The 24,884-nt window shown below is 36.9% G+C and overlaps 1 protein-coding gene across 3 annotated transcripts in view; it reads left to right on the top strand.

Moving 5' to 3' along the window:
- Positions 1–24,884, top strand: part of Ssh2 (slingshot protein phosphatase 2) — a 265,723-nt gene that overhangs the window by 109,640 nt on the left and 131,199 nt on the right. The window lies entirely within an intron of this gene.

Raw genomic sequence — 24,884 nt, 5'->3', positions numbered from 1 at the left:
TTACTGACTCAGAAATATTTAAAATGATTGATTGTTTTAAAAGATGCAGACTCAGTGGGAGAGAGTTCTTCTGTAGCATGCACAAGGCCCTAGGTTGTATCTCCACATCATTGCTGCAAAAAAAAAAAAAAAAAAAATCATTTCTGTTATTTCATTTAAATTGTCTTTAAAACCAAGTATTCCCACAAAAGTGAGCCCTGGTAAATTCTAGATAGTCGTTTAAATATTAACAAAACTTGTATCCTCTAAATTCAATCAGTGAGCCATTTCACATGATACAAAAAATGAATATAATATGCATGCTCATTGTAAAAACATGGCTAAAGGGAATGTGTCTTTAATGATTAATTATAGGAAATTTCTTGATATATACTTTCTTCTTTTACACTACAACTTTAAATAAAAATAGTTCCTTTTCATCAGTAACTGAGGCTACTGTCAATATTTTTCCTATCTTGGTCTTCATATAAATTTTTGCTTAAAGCTTAATTTCTTACTCTCTGTTAAGGAAGATCTGACAGTAAAATGCCCTTCTTTTGCATAGGGTTAAGAGGTAGAAACCCAATGGAAGTTTTATCAGAGGAATCATAACTTTATTCCCATTAGAATGAAAAAAGATTCCAAAGGATCTTGAAATTTCTAGTATGTCAAATTTAAAGATGTTTGGGCTAACTTCAAGCTTTATGTATTGACTTAGAATCCACTGGAATAATTTCTGTCCAAAAAATTACATAATGATGAAACAATGAAAATCTATTCTATTATTCATGGTACTGAGTTGTCATGTCATTAAGAACCAAAAGACTGGGGCTGGGGTTGTAGCTCAGTGATAGAGTGCTCACCTAGTACATATGAGGCACTGAGTTCAATTATCAGCACTACATAAAAATAAACAAATAAAATAAAGGTATTTCTACAACTAAAAATATATTTTTAAAAAAAAGAACCAAAGACCTGTTTTAAAGTTGTTGGCAATAATTCATTAATATGTGCAGCAGAGAATTTTTGCAAACTTCTATTCACAAGAAAAGGATCACTTATAGAAATAAGAAATAAAGAAAAACCTAGTAGCACCCGTTTTTGAAAATCATATTTTTCTCGTCTTATAATACAATCAATCTGTCAGGCTGTTTCTCAGTATAATGGCTTTAGCCTAACTCAAAGTAATTTTCTTACTTGCAATTGAATGTCCTTCAATGGTGTGGAAGAGGTTGACTTTTGTCTGTTTGCTACTAAAAATTTTTTGTTACTAAAAATCATTCTGGCATTCTCCATCATTTACTGTCACCATCTAATCAAGCTGGCAACCTATGCTGGGTTCACAAAATCTGACTACATCAGTAACTGAGAAAATGGTGAAGAAAGCATACAAGTACACAAAAATACCTTTTCAAAATCCAGGAGGGCTCTAGACCTTAGGGGTCTGTTAGAAAGAGAGAGAGCCACCTGAATTCTTTATTTTTATATGGGGAGACACACAAAGGGAGGTTGGATGGAATGTTCTTTCCAAATAAGGCGAAGGGTCAGGTTTCAGGGGGTTGAGTCTAGTTTCGTAATATCTTGTGGTCAGTAGATTGATTGACATCTGGGCAAGTCACACCCATCTCAGGTGCTGTGTGGGATCAAAAGGCAGAGCAAGAGAAAAGGACACATACGTGCACAGCCCAGACAGAGCAGCAACATCAGTCCAGTCCACTCCTGTACTCAGAATGCTCACAGCTCACACACACAGCCCAGGCTGGCTCATGACAACTTACCACAGAATAAACTATCATTGAGTCTTTTCATCGAACCTGCCTAAATTCATCTTGCCACTTTGTAGTAGGTCCTTGAATAGTAAATAGCATATCATTACAACTAAAGGAAGTTTCAGGTGATTAAAAAAAATTTTTTAAACAAATACTGCTTATTGAAAATCATAAGTTAAAAGTAATCTTTTAATATAATCAGAAAATTATGATGACTTTAAAGACCAATGTTTACAGGCAACAATAAGAACAAAAATAAATCCGATTACATCTAAATTTAAAACTGGGGCTGGGGTGTAACTCAATGATAAAGTACTTGCTCAACATGCCTAGGTTCCTGGGTTTAATCCCTAGTATTAAAGGAAAAAGAAAAGATTTAATAAAACTTTTATAAAAGGACAGAGTCGACAGAAAGAAAAGGTAATAATGCAATAATTCTCCATAGAATGCAAGAAAATATTTGCAAATCATACAGCTGATAAGGGGTTAATGTCCAAAAATATATAAAGATCTCTTAAAATTCAACAATAACTAATCAATGTTGGCTCAAGTTTCTATACAAAATGTCTAGACTGGGTGGCTTTATTTTTTTTTTTCATGCATACATGAAATCTTTATTAAACACTTCTTTTTTTTTTATTGGTTGTTCAAAACATTACAAAGCTCATGATATATCATCTTTCATACATTTGACTCAATTGGGTTTTGAACTCCCATTTTTACCCCAAATACAAATTGCAGAATCACATTGGTTACACACTCACCTTTTTACATAATGGCATATTAGTGACTGTTGTATTCTGCTACCTTTCCTATCCCCTACTATCCCCCTCCCCTCCCCTCCCATCTTCCCTCTCTACCTCTTGTGCTGTTGTTCAATTCTCTCCCTTGTTTCCCCCCTTTCCCCTCACAACCTCTTCTATGTAATTTTGTATAACATTGAGGGTCTCCTACCATTTCCATATGTTTTCCCTTCTCTCTCCCTCTCTCTCCCCTCAATCATCTTTGTTTAATGTTAATCTTTTCCTCATGCTCTTCCTCCCTGTTCTGTTCTTAGTTGCTCTCTTTATATCAAAGAAGACATTTGGCATTTGTTTTTTAAGAATTGGCTAGCTTCGCTTAGCATAATCTGCTCTAATGCCATCCATTTCCCTGCAAATTCTATGATTTTATAATTTTTTAGTGCTGCGTAGTACTCCATTGTGTATAGATGCCACATTTTTTTTATCCATTCATCTATTGAAGGGGATCTAGGCTGGTTCCACAGTCTAGCTATTGTGAATTGTGCCGCTATGATCATTGATGTGGCAGTATCCCTATAGTATGCTCTTTTAAGATCCTCAGGGAATAGTCCGAGGAGGGCGATAGCCGGGTCAAATGGTGGATCCATTCCTAGCTTTCCCAGGAATCTCCATACTGCTTTCCATATTGGCCTTACCAATTTACAGTCCCACCAACAGTGTACAAGTGTACCCTTTTCCCCACATCCTCGCCAACACTTATTGTTGTTTGACTTCATAATGGCTGCCACTCTTACTGGAGTGAGATGGTATCTTAGGGTGGTTTTAATTTGCATTTCTCTGACTGCTAGAGATGGTGAGCATTTTTTCATGTACTTGTTGATTGATTGTATGTCCTCCTCTGTGAATTGCCTATTCAGGTCCTTGGCCCATTTGTTGATTGGGTTATTTGTTATCTTATTGTTTAATTTTTTGAGTTCTTTGTATATTCTAGATATTAGGGCTCTATCTGAAGTGTGAGGGGTAAAAATTTGTTCCCAGGATGTAGGCTCTCTATTTACCTCTCTTATTGTTTCTCTTGATGAGAAAAAACTTTTTAATTTAAGTAAGTCCCATTTATTTATTCTTGTTATTAATTCTTGGGCTATGGGCGTCCTATTAAGGAATTTGGAGCCCGACCCCACAGTATGTAGATCGTAGCCAACTTTTTCTTCTATCATACGCAGTGTCTCTGATTTGATATCTAGCTCCTTGATCCATTTTGTGTTAACTTTTGTGCATGGCGAGAGAAAGGGATTCAGTTTCATTTTGTTGCATATGGATTTCCAATTTTCCCAGCACCATTTGTTGAAGATGCTGTCCTTCCTCCATTGCATGCTTTTAGCCCCTTTATCAAATATAAGATAGTTGTAATTTTGTGGATTGGTCTCTGTGTCCTCTATTCTGTACCACTGGTCAACCTGCCTGTTTTGGTACCAGTACCATGCTGTTTTTGTTACTATTGCTCTGTAGTACAGTTTGAACTCTGGTATCGCTATACCTCCCGATTCACACTTCCTGCTTAAAATTGCTTTTGCTATTCTGGGTCTTTTGTTTTTCCATATGAATTTCTAGATTGCTTTATCTATTTCTACAAGAAATGCCGTTGGGATTTTAATTGGCATCGCATTAAACCTGTAGAGAACTTTGGGTAGTATCGCCATTTTGATGATGTTAGTTCTGCCTATCCATGAACAGGGTACATTTTTCCATCTTCTAAGATCTTCTTCTATTTCTCTCTTTAGGGTTCTGTAGTTTTCATTGTACAGATCTTTCACCTCTTTTGTTAGGTTGATTCCCAAGTATTTTATTTTCTTTGAGGATATTGTGAATGGAGTGGTTTTCCTCATTTCCATTTCAGAAGTTTTGTTGCTGATATACAGGAATGCCTTTGATTTATGCGTGTTGATTTTATATCCTGCCACTTTGCTGAATTCATTTATTAACTCTAGCAGTTTCTTTGTAGACCCTTTTGGGTCTGTTAAATATATTATCATGTCGTCCGCAAATAGCGATAATTTAATTTCTTCTTTTCCTATTTTTATGCCTTTAATTTCTTTTGTCTGTCTAATTGCTCTGGCTAGTATTTCAAGAACTAAATTGAATAGAAGTGGTGATAGAGGGCATCCCTGTCTTGTTCCAGATTTTAGAGGGAATGCCTTTAGTTTTTCTCCATTTAGGATGATGTTAGCCTGAGGTATAGCATATATAGCTTTTACAATGTTGAGGTAAGTTCCTGTTATCCCTAGTTTTTCTAGTGTTTTGATCATAAAGGGATGCTGTACTTTGTCAAATGCTTTTTCCGCATCTATTGAGATGATCATATGGTTCTTGTCTTTAAGTCTATTGATGTGGTGAATAGTATTTATTGATTTCCGTATATTGAACCAGCCTTGCATCCCAGGGATGAATCCTACTTGATCATGGTGCACAATTTTTTTGATATGCTTTTGTATTCGATTTGCCAGAATTTTATTGAGAATTTTTGCATCCAAGTTCATTAGAGATATTGGTCTGTAGTTTTCTTTCTTTGAAGTGTCTTTGTCTGGTTTTGGGATCAGGGTGATGTTGGCCTCATAGAATGAATTTGGAAGAGCTCCTTCTTTTTCTATTTCTTGAAATAGCTTGAAAAGTATTGGTATTAATTCTTCCTTGAAGGTTTTGTAAAACTCCGCTGTATACCCATCAGGTCCAGGGCTTTTTTTGGTTGGTAGTCTTTTGATGGCTTCTTCAATTTCTTCCTTTGTTATTGGTCTGTTTAAATTGTGTGTATCCTCCTGACTCAATCTGGGCAGATCGTATGACTTAAGAAATTTATCGATATCTTCACTATCTTCTATTTTATTAGAGTATAGTTTTTCAAAATAATTTCTAATCATCTTTTGTATTTCTGTAGTGTCTGTTGTGATATTGCCTTTTTCATCCCGTATGTTGTTGATTTGAGTTCTCTCTCTTCTTCTCTTCGTTAGCATGGCTAAGGGTCTGTCGATCTTATTTATTTTTTCAAAGAACCAACTTTTAGTTTTTTCAATTTTTTCAATGGTTTTTTTTTTTGTTTCAATCTCATTGATTTCTGCTCTAATTTTAATTATTTCTTGTCTTCTACTACATTTGCTGTTGTTTTGCTCTTCCTTTTCTAGGTTTTTGAGGTGTAGTGTGAGCTCATTTAGTTGTTGGTTTTTTCTTTTTTTGAGGAAAGAACTCCAAGAAATGAATTTCCCTCTTAGAAATGCTTTCATTGTGTCCCATAGATTCCGGTATGTTGTGTCTTCATTGTCATTTGTCTCTAAGAATTTTTTTTATCTCCTCCTTTATGTCTTCTGTAACCCATTGATCATTCAGTAGCATATTGTTCATTTTCCATGTGATGTAGGATTTTTCCTTCCTTCTTTTATCATTGATTTCCAGTTTCATTCCATTATGATCAGATATGGTGCATGGTATTATCTCTACGCCTTTATATTTACTAAGAGTTGCCCTATGGCATAATATATGGTCTATCTTTGAGTAGGATCCATGTGCTGCTGAGAAGAACGTGTATCCACTTGATGATGGTTGATATATTCTATATATGTCGGTTAAGTCTAGGTTATTGATTGTCCTATTGAGTTCTATAGTTTCTTTATTCAGCTTTTGTCTAGAGGATCTGTCTAATGGCGAGAGCGGTGTGTTGAAGTCACCCATAATTATTGTGTTGTGGTCTATTTGACTCTTGAACTTGAGGAGAGTTTGTTTTATGAACGTTGCAGGTCCATTGTTTGGTGCATACAAATTGATAATTGTTATGTCTTGTTGGTGGATTGTTCCTTTTAACAGTATATAGTGTCCTTCTTTATCCCTTTTGATTAACTTAGGTTTGAAGTTGATTTTATTCGATATGAGTATGGCCACTCCTGCTTGCTTCCGAGGGCCATGTGAGTGGTAAGATTTTTCCCAACCTTTTACCTTCAGCCGGTGTATGTCTTTTCCTATCATATGAGTCTCCTTAAGGCAGCATATTGTTGGATTTGTTTTTTTGATCCAGTTTACCAGCCTATATCTCTTGATTGGTGAGTTTAGGCCATTAACATTTAAGGTTACAATTGAAATATGACTTGTACTTCCAGTCATGCTTATTTATTTATTTATTTTAGTTTGGCTAGTTTTTACATTTTGGTTATTTTCCTCCCCCTTTACTGAGATACCTCCTGCTGATAGTTTTGAGCACTATTTTTCAATTCCTCTTCTTGTAGTGTTTTGCTCAAAATGCTTTGCAGTGCTGGTTTTCTGGCTGCGAATTCTTTTAGCTTTTGTTTATCGTGAAAGATTTTAATTTCATTGTCAAATCTGAAGCTTAATTTTGCTGGATACAGTATTCTTGGTTGGAATCCATTATTTTTCAGCGTTTGAAATACATTGTTCCAGGACCTTCTCGCTTTCAAAGTCTGTGATGAAAAATCGGTCGTTAACCTAATCGGTTTACCCCTGAATGTAATCTGCCTCCTTTCTCTCGTAGCTTTTAGTATTCTCTCCTTGTTCTGTATGTTGGCTATCTTCATAATTATATGTCTTGGAGTTTGTCTATTACGGTTTTGAATGTTTGGGGTCCTGTAGGCTTCCAGGATTTGGCAATTTTCCATCTTTCATCTCTGGGAAGTTTTCTAGAATTATTTCATTTAATAAGTTGTCCATTCCTTTGGTTTGATTCTCTATGCCTTCTTCTATCCCGATGACTCTCAAATTTGGTCTTTTTATGACATCCCATATCTCTTGAATAGATTGCTCATGGGATTTAAGCATCTTTTCTGTGTTGACTATATTCTTTTCAAGTTGATAAACTTTGTCTTCATTGTCTGATGTTCTGACTTCTACTTGATCTAGTCTATTTGTAATATTCTCGTTTGAGTTTTTAATTTGGTTTGTAGATACCTGCATTTCTAGGATTACTGTCTGATTTTTTTTTTTTAAATCTCTATCTCCTGGTAAAGTTCATGCTTTGCCATTTGAATTTATTTGTTTAATTCATTTTCAAAATATACTTTTATTGCTTGGACTTGTTGTCTCATGTCTTCTCTAATATTCCTTTCCATCTGAGTTAGGTATGCCTTGAGTTCTTTCCCTATCCCTGTTTCTGATGCTTCTAGGTCTTCCTGTAGATTTAAGCTGTCCTGCATTGTTTGTACTCCTCTTTTCCCTTGTTTTTTCATGATGTTCACGCTACTTTCCAGCTCTATTTGATTGCTGTGTTTCTGCTCTCTTCTATAAATTTGTTTTGGTTTTTTATATCTCTGTTGTCTCTCCTTTGTGTTGGTAGACTATGTCTGCTAAAGTGAATTCCGCTGGGAAGGAATTCCCACGGCGGAGCTCCAGTGACGTCACCTCTCTGTTATGGCGGGCCCCAGGCTCCTTGCCGGGGTGTCCGAATGGGGGAGTGGGACTTGACTGTCTCTGGTTGGTTTCAGCACCCAGACGCCATTGGCCGGGCGGTCTCCAGCCGCCCAGTCGCGCGGACAGCGGGTGGGCTGTCGCCAGCGGGCGGGTGATCTCTAGTCGCCCAGACGAGGAGTTGGTCGCCAGAGGGCAGGCGGTCTCCAGCTGCCTAGTCGCGCGGATAGCCGGCAGGCGATTGGTCACTGGCTGCGTGTAGTCTCCAGCCGCTCAGTTGCAGGGGCAGTGGGCCGGCTGTCACTGGTGGGCGGGCGATCTCTAGCCACCAAATCTCAGGGGCAATGGGCCGGCTGTCGCCGGCGGTCGTGCGATCTCTAGCCGCCAAATCGCAGGGGCAATGGGCCGGCTGTCGCTGGCGGGTGTGCGGTCTCCAGCCACCCAGCCGCAGGGGCAATGGGCTGGGTGTCGCCTGCGGGCAGGTGGTTACCAGCTGCCCAGTTGCAAGGGCAGCCGGCGGGCGATCGGTGGCCGGTAGGCGTGCGATTTCCAGCTGCTCAGTCGCAGGGGCAATGGGCTGGCTGTCGCTGGTGGGCGTGCGATCTCTAGCCGCCAAATCGCAGGGGCAATGGGCTGGCTGTCGCTGGCAAAGTTTCTCCTTGCTTGAGTGCTGGTCTCTTCTCAGCGGCTCCTTCCCCCCTAGAGGAAGGAAATCCTTCCTCTAGGTTTCTGTGCACCCCCAGTTTGCTGTAAGTTCCTAACAAGATTTTTTTTGTCGTTCTAGCTCGTTATTCACCTGCGCAGTGGCGCGGTACACGGGGTGTGATGCACTCTATTCGTGGCCATCTTGGAATCCTCGACTGGGTGGCTTTAAACAACAGATATTTATTTCTCATAGTTCTGGAACTTGGGAAGTTCAAGATCAAAGTGCTGACAGATTCACCAGTTCTCTGGTGAGAGCTCTCTTCCTGGCTTGCAACAGCCACCTTCTTTCAGTGTCCTCAATGGCAGAAAGAGAGAACTCTGGTCTCTTCCTCAAATAAGGACACTAATCCCATTATGGGTGACCTGCCCTCATGACCTCATCTAATCCTAATTACTTCCCCAAAGGCCCCATCTCTGAATTCTATCACATTGAAGGTTAAGACCTCAACATATGAATTTGGGGGAGTGGGAATACAAACATTCAGGCTGTAACTTTTTACCATGAAACCATAACCTAAGTTCTACTTTCCATCCCTGGGCCCGTAAATTCGTTTCCTTCTCACATGCAAGATATATCCATTCTGCTGGGTGTGGAGGCACCTGCCTGTAATCCCCACATTTGGGTGGCTGAGGCAGGAGGATCAAGAGTTTGAAGCCAGTCTAAGCAATTAGTGAGGCTCTAAGCAACTTAGTGAGGCCCTGCCTTAAAATAAAGAATAAAAAGGGCTGTGATGTGACTCTGTAGTTAAGCATCCCTGGGATCAATCCCTGGACCAAAAAAAAAAAAAAATTATTCTTCCTACATCCCCCAAATCTTAACATGTTCTAGCATTAATTCTAAAGTCCAAAATTTTATCTAAATATGAATAAGACCAGGTATGATTCATCTTGAACCAAACTCCATCTCTATCAATTAATCTGGCTTTGAGTAAGAATTTTCCTATAATGAAGAAATGTTCCAAAATACGTTGGTGGCACAGGCATAGGATACATGTTTTCATTCTGAAAGGGGAAATCAAAAGGAAGGTAGGAGTGTGTGTCCTAAATAAGTCCAACACTTAGCAAGGCAAATTCCATTAGGTCTTAAAACTTGAGAATAATCCTATTTCATTTGAGGCTCTGTTCTCCATATCCATGGAATGGCCCAGTTTCTCAACTCTGCTGGGTGTGGTCCCATACTTTCAAATTGAGGTAGAGGCAGCTTTACTCCCCAAGCCCCAACAAACTTACTCCCTAAATCCCACTCTGGGCCTGGGGTGGGAGTAGCAGCCCTGATTACCTCTGAATTGCTTTAGGGGTTCTTCCCTTTTTTGGAAGGGAGAGGAATATTCACAGCTTTCCTTCATTACGTCTCATTTTCTGTATCCTTTAGTTCCAGCTGATAGTGTTTCTGCTTGCATAATATCATATGTCTCCTGTCTTTTATTAAGAGGGATGATGAGTCACTCATATTCACCTCCTTATCAAATGGTATATCAGCCACATCTTTGGTGTTCTCCAAATAATTTCTCATTTTTTGAAATATAGTCAAACTGATAGAATCTAAGTTTTGGTTCCTTTTTGTTTAACAATTTCTTCTTCTCTCTTCTTGAATTTTACTATAAACATTCAAAAAGAAGTACTCCTTTAGCACTTTACTTAGAAATCCTTTAAGCTAAATATCCAATTCTGTTGCTCCTAAGTTCTACTTTCCGTGAAACACTAGAAAACAAACACAATTCAGCCAAGTTATTTGCCAGTTTACAACAAGGATCACCTTTTCTCCAGTGTCTTCTAATGTTCCTCAGTCCATCCAAGACCTCAACAGAATGGGCTTTTCCATCCATGTGTCTGCCAATATTCTGTTCATGATTTATTTATGTCATTAAGAAGATAGAAATATTTTCTCTAGCTCTCCTTTGTTCTTTCTGAGCCCTTATGAGAATTCCCTTTAGCAGATCCTTCATAGTATCTTGTTTTGTTTTTCTAGCATGCATCTTAGAACTCTTCCAGCCTCTATCCATTACCCAGTTTCAAAGGCACTTCCACTTTTTTTAGGTATTTGTTACAGCAGTACTCCGCTTCTCAGTACCGAAATCATTATTAGTCAGAATTCTCCAAGGAAATCAGACCAATAGCAGATGTGTTTGTGTGGGGTGGGGGAAGGAGAGGAGAGAGAGAGAGAGAGAGAGAGAGAGAGAGAGAGAGAGAGAGAGAGAGAAAGGGAAAGGCAGGCAGGGTATATGGGGGGGTGGAGGGTGGAGGGTGAGATTTATTAAAAGAAGGTGGCTTTACATGGTCATGGAAAGTGAAAAGTACCAAGATCTGCACATTGGAGATGTAGGAAAACTAATTGTATAATTTCAGTCCAAGTCCAAAGACCTAAGAATCAGGACAGCCAATAATGTAAGTTCCAGTCTTAGTCTGAGTCCAAAAGCAGAAAACCAGTGTTTCCGCTCAAATCCTGTCAGGCAAAGAGAATTATTTGTTACTCAGCCTTTTGTTCTATTCAAATCTTCAGTGGTTTGAGTGAGGCCTACCCACATTGGGAAGAGAAATCTACCTCATTGGGTCTAAGTCAAATGTTTAATATCATCTAGAAACACAGTCAGAATAATGTTTAAATCTGGGGACCCTGTAGCTCAGTCAAATTGATAAGTAAAATTAACCATCACACTCTTGTGGATACCAAGATAAAGCAATTTCTATCCTAGTGCTTCTCTCAGATGGAGTCTAGCCTTTTGCCTAAATTACTGCAACAGTCTCCTAAGTAGTTTTCCTACCTACACTCATGCCCTATATGACATTGCCAGATTCTCTTTCTGGCAGTTATACAATTCTAATGGCATATTAAAAAAACAGGAATTATTTTTAATTAAAACTAATTATAATTATTTTAAAAAGGAAAAGAATTTGAATGAACATTTCACCAAAAGAAGACATGCAAATGGCTAATAAGCTCAACATCACTAGTCATTAGGGAAATGCAAATCCAGAAGTATAATAAAAGCCAGGTGTGGTGGTACACACCTATAATACTAGTGGCTCGTGAGGCTGAGGCAGGAGGATCTCAGAGTTCAAAGCCAGTCTCAGCAATGGTGAGGCACTAAGCAACTCAGTGAGACCCTGTCTCTAAATAAACTACAAAGTAGGGCTGGGGATGTGACTCAATGGTTGAGTGCCCCTGAGTTCAATCTCTGGTGGCAAAGAAAAACATGAAAAGATTAAGATGGTTTCATGTTATATACATTTTTAATTCTGGCTATATTTTCTTTCTCAGAGGTTAGTCATAAAAATATAACATAATTACAGAAAATCAGACGTATACTATTAACTTTTTGGTAAAAGATAATTGGTTAAGTTTGAATGCCAGTTTTCCTTTGCATATTTATCAATGTACAGCTTTCCTTCTTGAATGATGACCTACTTTACTAACTGGAGAACAACCAGGAATGTAACTATAAAGCAAAAACATAAAATATCAATTTTCAGCCATTCTAATCTATAAAGAGCTCTCATATGAGCCAACCTAATAAAATTATAAGTAAAAATGAACAAAGGGAATATAACCACTGAAAAAGATTTTTGAAATCTCAAGACACTTCTTTAAAGATGAATAACAATGATAAGAAACAAAGTACTTTGGGATCCTAGAAAATAAATATTTTAATTGTAGTAAAGTTCTTCCATTCCTCTGTATACTATCTCCAAGCTAAAAATTATATAAAATAAGGAATGACTTTTAGGAAATTGTCTTGGAACCAGCAGTTTATAGAATTGTACAATAATATATCAAAGATCAAGGGAAATTGTCCATTCCAAACAGACAAACAAAAACCCAAATTTTCAAACAAACCCAAACAAACAAAACCCAAATGGATGCTTAAGCCATTCAATACCATTTTTACCTTTTCCATCTCAATACATAGTAGGTTACAAAATCTTTTAATTATTCCAAGAGTGAAGAAATTATTTTTTACTCTATTTTAAAGATTAATTTATTCCTCAAGTCTCTCATGGATAAAAAAGAACTATTCACCATCTACTTTAAAAAATCTACACCTTTGAAAACTTGATCTTCTCCCCAGATTTTAAAAACATAGCAATGAAAATAAAATTTGCAGTAGAGGGGAGGGAACAATGTAGATAAGAAGTATTTTGGAAGAGTTGGGTCTTGATGAAAGAATGGGATTTAGATAGGAGAACAGAAGAGCACTTCAAATACAAGTGGATGAAGGGTGAAAGGAAGTCTGGAAATAGGTGCTAATGTGTTTTAGGGACAGTAATAAAATAATTGCCTATTATCTTAAAAGCAGAGGAGTTTTGATTTGATAGATCTGTATGAAAAAGAATTGCATAACTTCCAGGAGGAGAGTCTGGCAATGTCATAAGGGACATGAAGGTAGGTAGGAAAACTACTTAGGAGACTTGCAGTAATTTAGGCAAAAGGCTAAACTGCATCTGAGAGCATCATCAGGACAGAAACTGCTTTATCTTGGTATCCCCAGTAGTTAGCATATATTTGGCACTTAGTAAATGCTTACTGAATGAATGAATTAAAATACAAGAATGTTGGGCTGGGCATTTATGCACAAGGCCCTGGGTTCGATCCCCAGCACCACACACACACACACAAGAATACAAGAATATTTATCTTTTGTAGAAATAATATAGTTGAAAAAAAAGAACTCTTGTGAGAAGATATATAAAACACAGGACAATATTTGAACACTTTGAACATATGAAACACAGGACAATATTTCGAACAGAAACAATTTGAATACAGTTTAAACAAGGGTTTGCTCAGGATATAGCTCAGTTTAGAATGGCATGGGCAAGGCTCTGTGTTCAGTTTCCCAGCACCAGTGTCTTCCCCCTTCAAGAATAAGGACATGTCCTTGGATATAAGATAGTTTTGCATTGGCATTGTGTTGTTAATTTGTGACAAATTTTTCCTCCAGATATTTATTTCTGGTACATCAACATGTTTGTTTGTTTGTTTAATATTCCATTTGCCATTTTGTTCTTACCTTTGAGGTATGACTACATCTTCCTTTAATTTTAGTCTATTTGGATATATAATATTTTCTATGAATTTAAATATGTTGACAGACAGGCATGGTGATGTATGCCTGTAATCCTAGCTACTCAGGAGGATGAGGCAGGAGGATCTCAAGTTTGAGGCCAGCCTGGGTAACTTAATGAGACTATGTCTCAAAATAAAATCTTAAAGGCTGGGTACGATGCAGCTCAGTGATAGAGCACTTGCCTAGCATGTTCAAGACCCTGTGTTTGATCCCCACCTGTGGATTAAAAAAGTGAATTTTATGTTATGTGAGTTATATAAATAAAGCTGTTATAAAATGTTTTAAAATACATTATGATAATAAATTATACTGCTCATCTTTCATCTGTGAAAGGAGGGCTAATATACTTCTTGTCAATATATGTTTCAGGAGTTGGGGTTGTGGCTCAGTGGTAGAGGTGCTTGCCTAGCATGTGTGAAGCTCTGGGTTCAATTCTCAGCACCACATAAAAATAAATGAATAAAATAAAGGTCCATAAACATCTAAAAATATTTTTAAATATATACTTATTCCAGCTAAAGGATATATTAAAATATAGTAACCTAAAGATTATGAGTGTTGTACTTAAAAAAAGTAGGGAAAAGGAAGGCCCCTTGTAAATATGAGCTGATAATTTAATCCTAAACTTTTTATTATTTTTTGTTTTGAACCACTCTACTTACAGAAAAGTTTCAAGTACAAAGAACTTCTTTTCCTGACCCATTTGATAGTAAAATGCCCCCTTGCCTATTTTTTGTTTTAAGAAATAGAGTGATGATATAAACATTTCATAAAGGAGCCAAATATTTATTGTCTTCTAATAGGAGATATGTATATATACATGGGGGATGGGGAGCAGAGAGAGAGTTTTTCCCGGCAAAGTAGAAACTGGCTGTATTAGAAACTAGCTGTAACTGATAATATTGAAGTTGTTTGTCTTTTGCTATTAACCTTTCTATAGCTTTACTATGCTTCCTACCATGCAGGATTATTCTTTTTGTCCAGAGTGTGGCCACCAGGGGGTGTAGTGAGCTGTCCCCCAATCTTGAGTTTCTACTGTAAATAAAAATCCCTTCTGAGATAAGTGTATATTTTTTTAAATAACGCACAATTTTCCAATTTATTTTATTTTATTTTTATTTTTTGGATCAAGTAAAGGAATTGGTCAAGAAAAAGGCAGATTATCTCTGGTTGGTCCTTTGCAGCTACATCTTTGGATGCTCCAGCCCTCTTGACCTATGTACTGTCTCTCTTCTTCAGTTTGCTTCTTTCTTTTGCTTTGGCTATTATGACACTTGCTGAAATCTTGAATATTCCTGTTCTGTTTCTTTTTTATGTAATTTTTAAAATTTTTATATGACAGCAGAATGCATTACAATTCTTATTAAATATATGGAGCACAGTTTTTCATATCTCCGGTTGTATACATAGCATATTCACACCAATTCATGTCTTCATACATGCACTTTGGATAGTAGTGATCATCACATTCCACCATCATTAATTACCCCATTCCCTCTCCCTTCCCCTTCAAACCCTCTGCCCCATCTAGAGTTCGTCTATTCCTCCCATGTCCCCCGTCCCTATCCCACTATGAATCACACTTCTTACATCAAAGAAAACATTTGGCGTTTGGTTATTTGGGATTGGCTAACTTAGCATTATCTTCTCCAACTCTGTCCATTTACCTGCGAATGCCATGATTTTATTCTCTTTTATTGCTGAGTAATATTCTATTGTGTGTATATGTATGCCACATTTTTTATCCATTCATCTATTGAAGGGCATCTAGGTTGGTTCCACAGTTAGCTATTGTGAATTGTGCTGCTGTAAACATTGATGTGGCTGTGTTCCTGTAGTATGCTGTTTTTGAGTCCTTTGGGTATTGACCGAGGAGAGGGACAGCTGAGTCAAATAGTAGTTCCATTCCCAATTTTGCAAGAAATGTTCATACTGCTTTCCATATTGTCTGCACCAATTTGCAGTCCTACCAGCAGTGTATGAGTGTACCCTTTTCCCTACATCTCACCAACATTTATTGTTGTTTGTATGCATAATAGCTGCCATTCTGACTGAAGTGATTTTGATTTGCATTTCTCTTTTTTTTTTAAAGAGGGAGTGAGAGAGGGAGAGAGAGAGAGAAGTTTTTTAATATTTATTTTTTTAGTTATCGGCGGACACAACATCTTTGTTTGTATGTGGTGCTGAGGATCAAACCCGGGCCGCACGCATGCCAGGCGAACGTGCTACCGCTTGAGCCACATCCCCAGCCCCTGCATTTCTCTTAATTGCTAGTAATGATGAACATTTTTCATGTATTGTTGATTGATTGTACATCATCCTCTGAGAAGTGTCTCTTCAGGTCCTTGGCCCATTTATTGATTGGGTTATTTGTTTTTTTGGTGTTTAGCTTTTTGAGTTCTTTAAATACCCTGGAGATTAGCGCTCTATCTGATGTATGAGGGGTAAAGATTTGCTCCCAAGATGTAGGCTCTCTATTCACTTCACAGATTGCTTCTTTTGCTGAGAAGAAGCTTTTTAGTTTGAATCCATCCCATTTATTGATTCCTGATTTTAATTCTTGTGGCACAGGAGTCTTATTAAAGAAGTTGGGGCCTAATCCCGTATGATGGAGATTAGGACCTACTTTTTCTTCTATTAAACACAGGGTCTCTGGTTGTATTCTTAAGTCCTTGATCCATTATGAGCTGAGTTTTGTGCATGGTGAGAGATAGGGGTTTAATCTCATTTTGTTGTATGTGGATTTCCAGTTTTCCCAGCACCGTTTGTTGAAGATGCTATATTTTCTCCAATGCATGTTCTTGGCACCTTTGTCTAATATAAGATAATTGTAGTTTTGTGGGTTGCTCTTTGTGTCCTCTATTCTGTACCATTGGTCTACCAGTCTGTTTTAGTGCCAATACCGTGTTGTTTTTGTTACTATTGCTCTGTAGTATAGTTTAAGGTCTGGTATAGTGATGCCACCTGCTTTACTCTTGCTGCTAAGGATTGCTTTAGCTATTCTGGGTCTCTTATTTTTCCAGATGAATTTCATGATTGCTTTTTCTATTTCTATGAGGAATGTCATTGGGATTTTGATAGGAATTGCATTAAATTTGTATAGTGCTTTTGGAAGTATGGTCATTTTGATAATATTAATTCTGACTATCCAAGAGCAAGGCTCTTTTCCTAGCTGTTCAACTGCAGTGATAATTTTCATTATCACTACAAACCAAAGTGCTTTTGGTTTGTGAAGAATATATTCTTAGACCTTATTTATTTTACATTTCTCTGACCTTGCCTGCATGCTTCTTAAATCTGATTTGAAAAGTAAACCTAATTATCATAGACATAATGAAATTAGATATATCTCTTAAAGCTAGGTAAAAAATTTTACTTTTTTTCCCCTTCTAGATGTTGTTATTTATGTATAAGCAAAAAGAAAAAAAAAGTAAGGTAAATTTCCCCTCAACTCATGACTTTGTAAAACCAATTTTTAGAAAAATTATTTTCCTATATTATAAAAATCCAAGTACTAATAAAGTGTCAAATACCTATCAATACTGATTATTAAGTAGTAATAGTTAATAGTTAAGTAACAGTTAAGTAAGAGTTAAGTAACAGTTCCTTTTAGTGACATGACATATGCCCTTTAGATTCTTGTGGACTGCATACTAGAGGGGAAAGTGAGACTTTCTTTTCAGCTATACTTTCTCTCCCATTACCAGGGCCAACGTTTAGCAGAAGTTACATATTGCAGAGTGAAAAAATCTGAGGCAGAATTCCTCAACTAGCAGAGAAGTGAGACATGGACAGCTGTGGAATTGTGCCCTTTATTCTTTTCCCACAAGACAAAGCATTAACACATCCTTAATTCAGTTCTCATTGACCAACTGAAAGGTGTTAGAAAAAATAATCTTACACTTAATGTAGTATTTATTTTTTTCTGGCTGAGGACAGAGGAATGGAATTGGGGCAATAGTGTAACTGTAATAGAGGAAGAAAGTTCCAGGAGAGTGAAAAGGCTGAAAGTAAAGAACTCTTGGAGAGCTGGATATGGCTGACTAAACTGTGGCACACTCAAGAAGAATCCTTAACAATTTATTTATGTACACAGACCACATGAAGGGGGACAACCCTGGGAAGTCTCTAGGCTTTGGGCTATCACTTTTTGCTAAGTCCACCACTGAACTGACTTTCAGACTTCCAGACCAGGGAGCAGAAGTGCCCCAAGGACCTTGGTAGGAAATGTGTCATGCTAAAAGGAGTCTAACAGGCAGTTGATCATCGTCCAAAAGTCTTTTCCTTAACTTTTTGAGGCATTTGAAGAGCTTTTTTTCAGATTATATTTCAAATTAAAATTCAAGGGCCAGGATAAAATACTGATGATTTGTGGTGGCATGGCTTTACCAAATCAGCAAGACCATTGTCTTGAGCTAAGACCTGTCCTATAGATAAAACAGTATAGCCAAGGAAATCTAGGAAATGAGTTTGATTGCATACATCCAGGAAAGGAAAGAATTTTCTATCAATTAAAAAAAATTGGAATGTACAAATAAAGGACAAGTGTACATCCCCAACAAAGACATATTCCCAGGATAGTTTCCTCACTGATGAAAATGTTTTAGTGAATTTGCTGTTAATTTTACTTTAAAAACTGTGTTGATTTTTGCAGATCTATTATTACTCAGTGACTCAAAAAATTAATTTTTTTTCCTTATTAAAACTAAGGAAACTTGTTTAGCAGTAGGCACCTTACACACTTAAAGGTAATTTATGATTAGAGATTTTTTGTTTGTTTGTTTGTTTTTTGAGATGGGGTTTCACTGTGTTACCTAAGGATCTCAAACTCCTGCTCTCAAGAGATCTCATCTTAGTCTCCCACTACTGGGACTGCAGGCACATGCATGCCACCATAGCCAGCTAGATGATTAGCTTTTTATAGTTCTATTACCTTTTCCCAAAATGATTTTCCCAGTTAAGTAAAAGGTAATTAACTTTGTGTTAAGTAGAATACAAATAAGAACCAAGGATTTGTCCCACTTCTCTACCTCTAACCCCAGAGCCCAAAATTAGAATCTTACTTTCTTTCAGGAAGTATTCAGGGATCATAAAAAATAAAGTTTGGTCTGGGGATGTGGTCCAGTGGTAAGGCACTTGCTTAGTATGCATGAGGTCCTAGGTTTGATTCCTAGCACGATAATAGTAATAATAAATTAATATATTTTTCTTGTTCACTACAAGTTATTTGGATGAAAGATTAAGTCTGGGGTTGGGGCTTGGCAGTAGAGCACTCACTTAGCACATTTGAGGCGCTGGGTTCCATCCTCAGCACCACATAAAAATAAATAAATAAATAAATATATTAAAAAACAAGAAAGATTAAGATTTTAAGATTTATAAAAGATTCCTATTGAGAATGGTGTATTATGAACAGTTAATTTAACACTGCCTAATTCAATGTAGGTCAAGTTTTTAATTTTTCTTCTGGTATTCTTATATTTGTGGGAATAGAAACACCTGATAGACATGATTTTTTTCACCTTAGTACATATGCATGTGCGCGCGCACACACACACACACACACCCACCCATATACACACATTTCAAGGTAAGAAAAATTGTGTGTGCTTGTTTTAAATTATTTTAAAGGAAATAGTCATTCTAGAAAGGTTTCCTATTATAATATGAATTAACTCTCAAATTTACAGTGTTTTCATATCATGTCATTTAACATTCATATTTTATTAACTTCCATGACCTTAAAAGGTGATAAATATCTGATGGAGAATTTTTACAAAGTGAAATTAAAGAGCATTTAATAAACTTAGATGTTGAATGTTAGTATTATTTTTAGACTATTGGTGTTAAGAAAGATAGCCAAAATATTTGCCACATTTTCATCAGGTCTTTAGAAAATAAGACTTCTGAAAAACAAAAGATTTTCCTGATAAAAGTGAAAATTTATCCCAGAACAGTTTCTATACTATAAATTGTGACTAAACAGCAGGTGTCATGGTACAGACTTGAAATCCCAGCAACTTTTAGAAGCTGAGGTAGGAGGATAGCAAGTTCAAGGCCAGCCTCAGCAGTTTAGTGAAAAAAATGAATCACATTTTTAAAGGGGCTGGCAGTGGAGCTCACTGATAGACCACTGGAGGGTTCAATCCCTGATACTGGGGGGTTGGGGAAGACTAAATAGGAAATGAGTATAGGTATATAACTATTTCCTATCACACTATGTAATGACAAGGAATAGGACCAATTTTTAAAAAATATTTATTGTTTTTTGTTTTGTTCCAGTGCCAGGGGTACTTTAACACTGAGCCACATCCCCAGCCCTTTTAATTTTTTATTTTAAGACAGAGTCTTGCTAAGTTGCTTAGGGCCTCATCAAGTTTCTGAGGCTGGCCTCAAACTTGTGATCCTCCTGCCTCAGCCTCCAAAGCTGCTGAGATTACAGGCATGTGTCGCCAAGCCCTGCATTGTTATATTATTTCTGTGGATAAAAACTCACTATGTTTTAGCCTCTCTAGTTAGAAAGGACTCCCAGTATACAGTGTGAATTTTCTTTTTATACCCAAAGAAGTCAGAAAGGGAAATCTGGATGTCTAGCAATGTATTCATTACACAGATATAAGCAGGGTAGGGGGAAAAATTTAGAATAAGAAGATCTGATTTTAGTTTTCTTGCACTTTATAGCATGCTAAACCTCATTTGTAAAATAAGGATGACATTTGTCTCTCTATCCTAGAGTATGTTTGTGAAGTAAAATAACTATAGGATAAACCTAACAAATATTAAGCACCAAATATCAAGACAATAATGTAAGTGATGGTACTTTCATTATTACTTATCTAAATTCTTTTTCACTTTAATTTTGCAAACTCAGTCCAATTTCTGTAACTTTACACTATGACTGACACCCCTGACATCATATAGTATTAAGATCATTTACTGAGGAGCTGGGATTGTGGCTTAGTGGTAGAGTGCTTGCCTAGCATGTGCGAGGCACTGGGTTCAATTCTCAGCACTGCATATAAATAAATGAACAAAATAAAGGCCCATCAATGTCTAAAATATATATATCTTTTTTAGGAAAAAAGATCATTTGCTGAGGGCCTCAGATACTAATTTAAAATATTGTGCCAGGTGTGGTGGTATAATCCTATAATCTCAGAAGGTTGAGGCAGGAAGATTCAAAGTCCAAAGCTAGCCTTAGCAATTTTGGAAGACCCTGTCTCAAAATAAAATGTAAAAGGGGATGGGAATATAACTCAGTGGTAGAGCCCCCCCTGGGTTCAATCCCTAGTGTTGCAAATTTATTAATTAAAATTAAATTATTGTATTTAGTACAAATCTAATCTTGAACTAGAAACAGAAACTTCTTGCCGGTCAGTAGGTCAAAGCTGATTTAACCTGGGTAATTACTTAATGTCATAGCTATTGGATGTTATTTGGAAAAACTTGTTTTAAGTATTGATCATCTTGATTAATTAATTCAATGAATATTTATTAATCTTCTGTGACTCACTGAGGCAGAAGGACTATATGAATAAACATAAGTGGCACACTGTTCCAATGTTAATTTTTCACTGAGAATTTCCCCAAACCAAGCAGCCTTTTGAAGAGAAGAAAAAGACCTGTTATCAATTACTTAATCTAATTCTAAAACAGCTGTTGTGGTGAAGCACCAAACAAAAGGTCAGAAAGTTTCAAAGTTCTTTAAAACACACAATTGGTTGTGAGCCATTTTTTGTTTATAGAAATCCTTACTATTCAGTGGAAAAATCCTCACTTCAGTGCTCTAACAGAACTTATGCTTTCCTTTCATAGTACTTTCAACACTGTTGTTACACATTGCTTGTTTATTCTTGCCACTTATGAAAAGTGTGAGGGCAGAGACAGTCTTTTGTCACATTCACAATCGTGTCCTTGAATCCTTGCATTTAGAAGACACTCAGAAATTTTCTGTAGAAGAAATGCATTAAAGAACTGTACTTCCCAACCTGGCACTGTTGCACGTGCCTCTAATCCCAGTGACTCGGAAGCCAAGGCAGAAAGATTGCAAGTTTTAGGCCAGCCTTGGCAAGACCCTGACTGAAATTTAAAAATAGAGGGGACTGGGGATATAGCTCAGTGGTAAAGTGCCCATGGGTTCAACCCCAGTACATTGATTTTAAAACAAACAAAAACCTATTCATCTGTTTCCAGGTATTAGGAAACTGTATTTGTAGCCTCCTGGAGCCCATTTTCTTCACTGTCTTGTAGGAACAAGAATATTTTAGTTTTTCATGAGAAGAGAAATAAAAGTGAAGTGTCTGTTGTAATACAACAACCAGTAGCCATTGTTACTCCTTTTTTTGTGATTATACTGAGTTCTTCCACAATTAGGATTATAACTTTGTAACAACTTCATTGTACATATTTCAGAAACCTTTAAAATCACTATATCTTAGTACTTCGTTTTTTAAAAATTTTGAAAAGAGGCAGGGTTTTTTTGTGATTGTTTTGTTTATTTTGTTTTTGTGGTACTGGGGATTGAACCCAGGGTTTCTTTATCACTGAGCTACATTCTCAGCCCTTTTTAAATTTATTTTTTATTAAGTTAGACAGGCTAGACTCCAATCCTTCTGCCTCATCTTCCCAAGTTGTTATGATAATAGGCCTGCCCACCACTCCTGGCCAAAAAAAAGGGGTGGGGGGGGCATTGTTAATATAAAGGTTAAAGCTGTTTTCCAGTAAGTTAAAAAATACCTGGCAGGCTAGCCTTTTGCTATTCTAACTGTCCCCACTCCTTTTTTTTTTTTTTTTTTTTTTGCATAGCTAGAGATCAATCCCAGGATTTCACATGTGCTAGGAAGTTGCTCTACTACTGAGCTATAGCCCTGTCCCTAACTCCCTAACTGTCTCTCTTCTTAAGGACTGAAACATATAATCATTGAAATTACTTTTTTGGTTTGGTTCAGTTCAGTTTGGTTTCCAGTCCTTTTGTTGTAGTTGTTCTTTTGAAACAAGGGTCACCAAGTTTTAAGGGTTTCACTAAGTTGCCCAGGCTGGCCTAGAACTTAGAATCCTCCTGCCTTAGCCTCCCAGATTGCAGGGATTACAAGCAAGTGCCACCATGCCCAACTTTAAAATATAATTAAAAAACATGATTCCATGACATTGTTTTCACCTCAATCTATAATTTTATTTTGATTCTTAAAAGAATATCCTGTTTTTCTTAAAAATTTATTTTTTACTTGTAGTTGGACACAATACATTTATTTTATTTATTCATATGTGGTCCTGAGGATCAAACCCAGGGTCTCATGCATGCTAGGTGAGCGCTCTGCTGCTGAGCCACAACCCCAGCCCAAGGACAGCCTGTTTTTATTGCCTCGTTTTAAAATTTCACGCCTCAACCAACTTCTCAAACTACTGTCCTGTTAAGATCTCCAGTGAATATTTTTTAGTCTCCATCTTAAACGACACTATTGACTTTTCTTCTCTGTATACTGACTTCCTTTGCTTGTTAACATTCCTTGCTGGTTTTCCTTATATCATCTGCTCATCACCTTAATTGATTTCACCAGCAATTCTTCCCGTGTCCATCTTCTAAAAGTTACTTTTTCCCAGGGAGCCATGATTGTCTTTCTTTTACTTTATATATAAAGGGAAATTTTTAACCTTTTGGGGAACTTGGAATTATGTGAAAATGTGATGAATACTCAACATTTTCCTCAGTGTACATATAGCTTAACTTTGCATTCAAGTTTAAGGGTGCTCATTTTCCCCTCCCCTGTTCTATATATTGTACCTGGGTGACTTCATCCTCTTCATTCTTTATGCCCATGTGCCAAGAACTCTCAAACTGAATGATATACTTCACATTTCTTTTTGAGCTTCAAACCCTTATTTCTAACTGCCTACAATCTCTATAATATCTCTATTATATTCAGCAAGTTTCTCTTCCAAAGTTTTTCCCTCTTCCACCATCTATTGCATTCAAAAAAATTTTTTTATTCAGGGCTGGGGATGTGGCCCAAGCGGTAGCACGCTCGCCTGGCATGCGTGTGGCCCGGGTTTGATCCTCAGCACCACACACAAACAAAGATGTTGTGTCCGCCGAAAACTAAAAAATAAATATTGAAAAATTCTCTCTCCCTCTCTCTCTCTCTCTCTCCCTCTCTCTCCCTCTCCCCCTCCCTCTCTCTCTCTCAAAAACAAAAACATTGTATTCATCCCTGACTCTTCCCCCTCCATGTTCAACCATTACACTTCTGCCTCTGAATCTGTTACTGATAAAAAAGAAAAATTTAAAGAAATGAAAATGGTTATAGATGTTTAGGAATTAGTGCAGATAAACTATTTTAAATTAATGAAAATAACTTCTTGAACAAACATTTAAGTAGGAACAGTAGACATCAGGTTTAAGGTGGGTTTGGACTGACTGATCCTTTTATTCTGTGGTAATACTGCAGGCTTTATTATCTGAGCTTTCTCTACCATTTGCCAAAACATATCTTAATCAAATTTGAGAAACTATAATATGGTTTAGAGTTTATTTTAGTGGCAGTACTTATGTCAGAAGCTTCATAAAGGACTTTAATTCTCTAATTATAGAATCATTAAGGGCAGAAGGGGTTACTTAAAATATATGTATGGTTTTTTAAAATTGCAAAACTTTCCTCTTTCTCTTCAAAATCTCAAAGTTAACGTAAAAATATGCCTTTAAGCATCAAATTAATATATTAAGTTCATGATCTCAGTTCTTACAGTAGTCCTAGGAAATTATTATGGCTCATTTTATAAATGTGGAGGATGAGACTCAAAAGAGATTAATGATACCCAAATCATATAGCACAAAACCCAGATTCAAATTTTGGTGCATTCAACTCTAAAGCCTTTCCTACTTTCTCTCTCTCTCTCTCTCTCTCTCTCTCTCTCTCTCCCTTTCTTTCTTTCTCCCTCCCTCCTCCCTCCCTCCCTTCCTCTCTCTCTCTCTCTCTCTCTTTCTTTCTTTATGTTTGTTTATAGTTGTAGATGAACAGCATGCCTTTATTTTATTTGTTTATTTTTATTTGGTACTGAGGATTGAACCCAGTGCCTCATACATGCTAGGAAAGAACTGCCACTGAGCTACAGCCCCAGCCCCTTTCCTACATTGTTTAAAAATGTCTGTTTCCCTTTCCATTCATCCTTTAAAACCTCTTTTGTCACCTCCATTGGAGAGTTTTTGCTTCATTCATTTCACCGTA

Source organism: Callospermophilus lateralis, chromosome 11 (genome assembly GCF_048772815.1).
Source record: "Callospermophilus lateralis isolate mCalLat2 chromosome 11, mCalLat2.hap1, whole genome shotgun sequence".
Taxonomy (NCBI): domain Eukaryota; kingdom Metazoa; phylum Chordata; class Mammalia; order Rodentia; family Sciuridae; genus Callospermophilus; species Callospermophilus lateralis.
The sequence above is the reverse complement of the archived record's forward strand: the minus strand, read 5'-3'. Positions and strand labels throughout refer to the sequence as shown.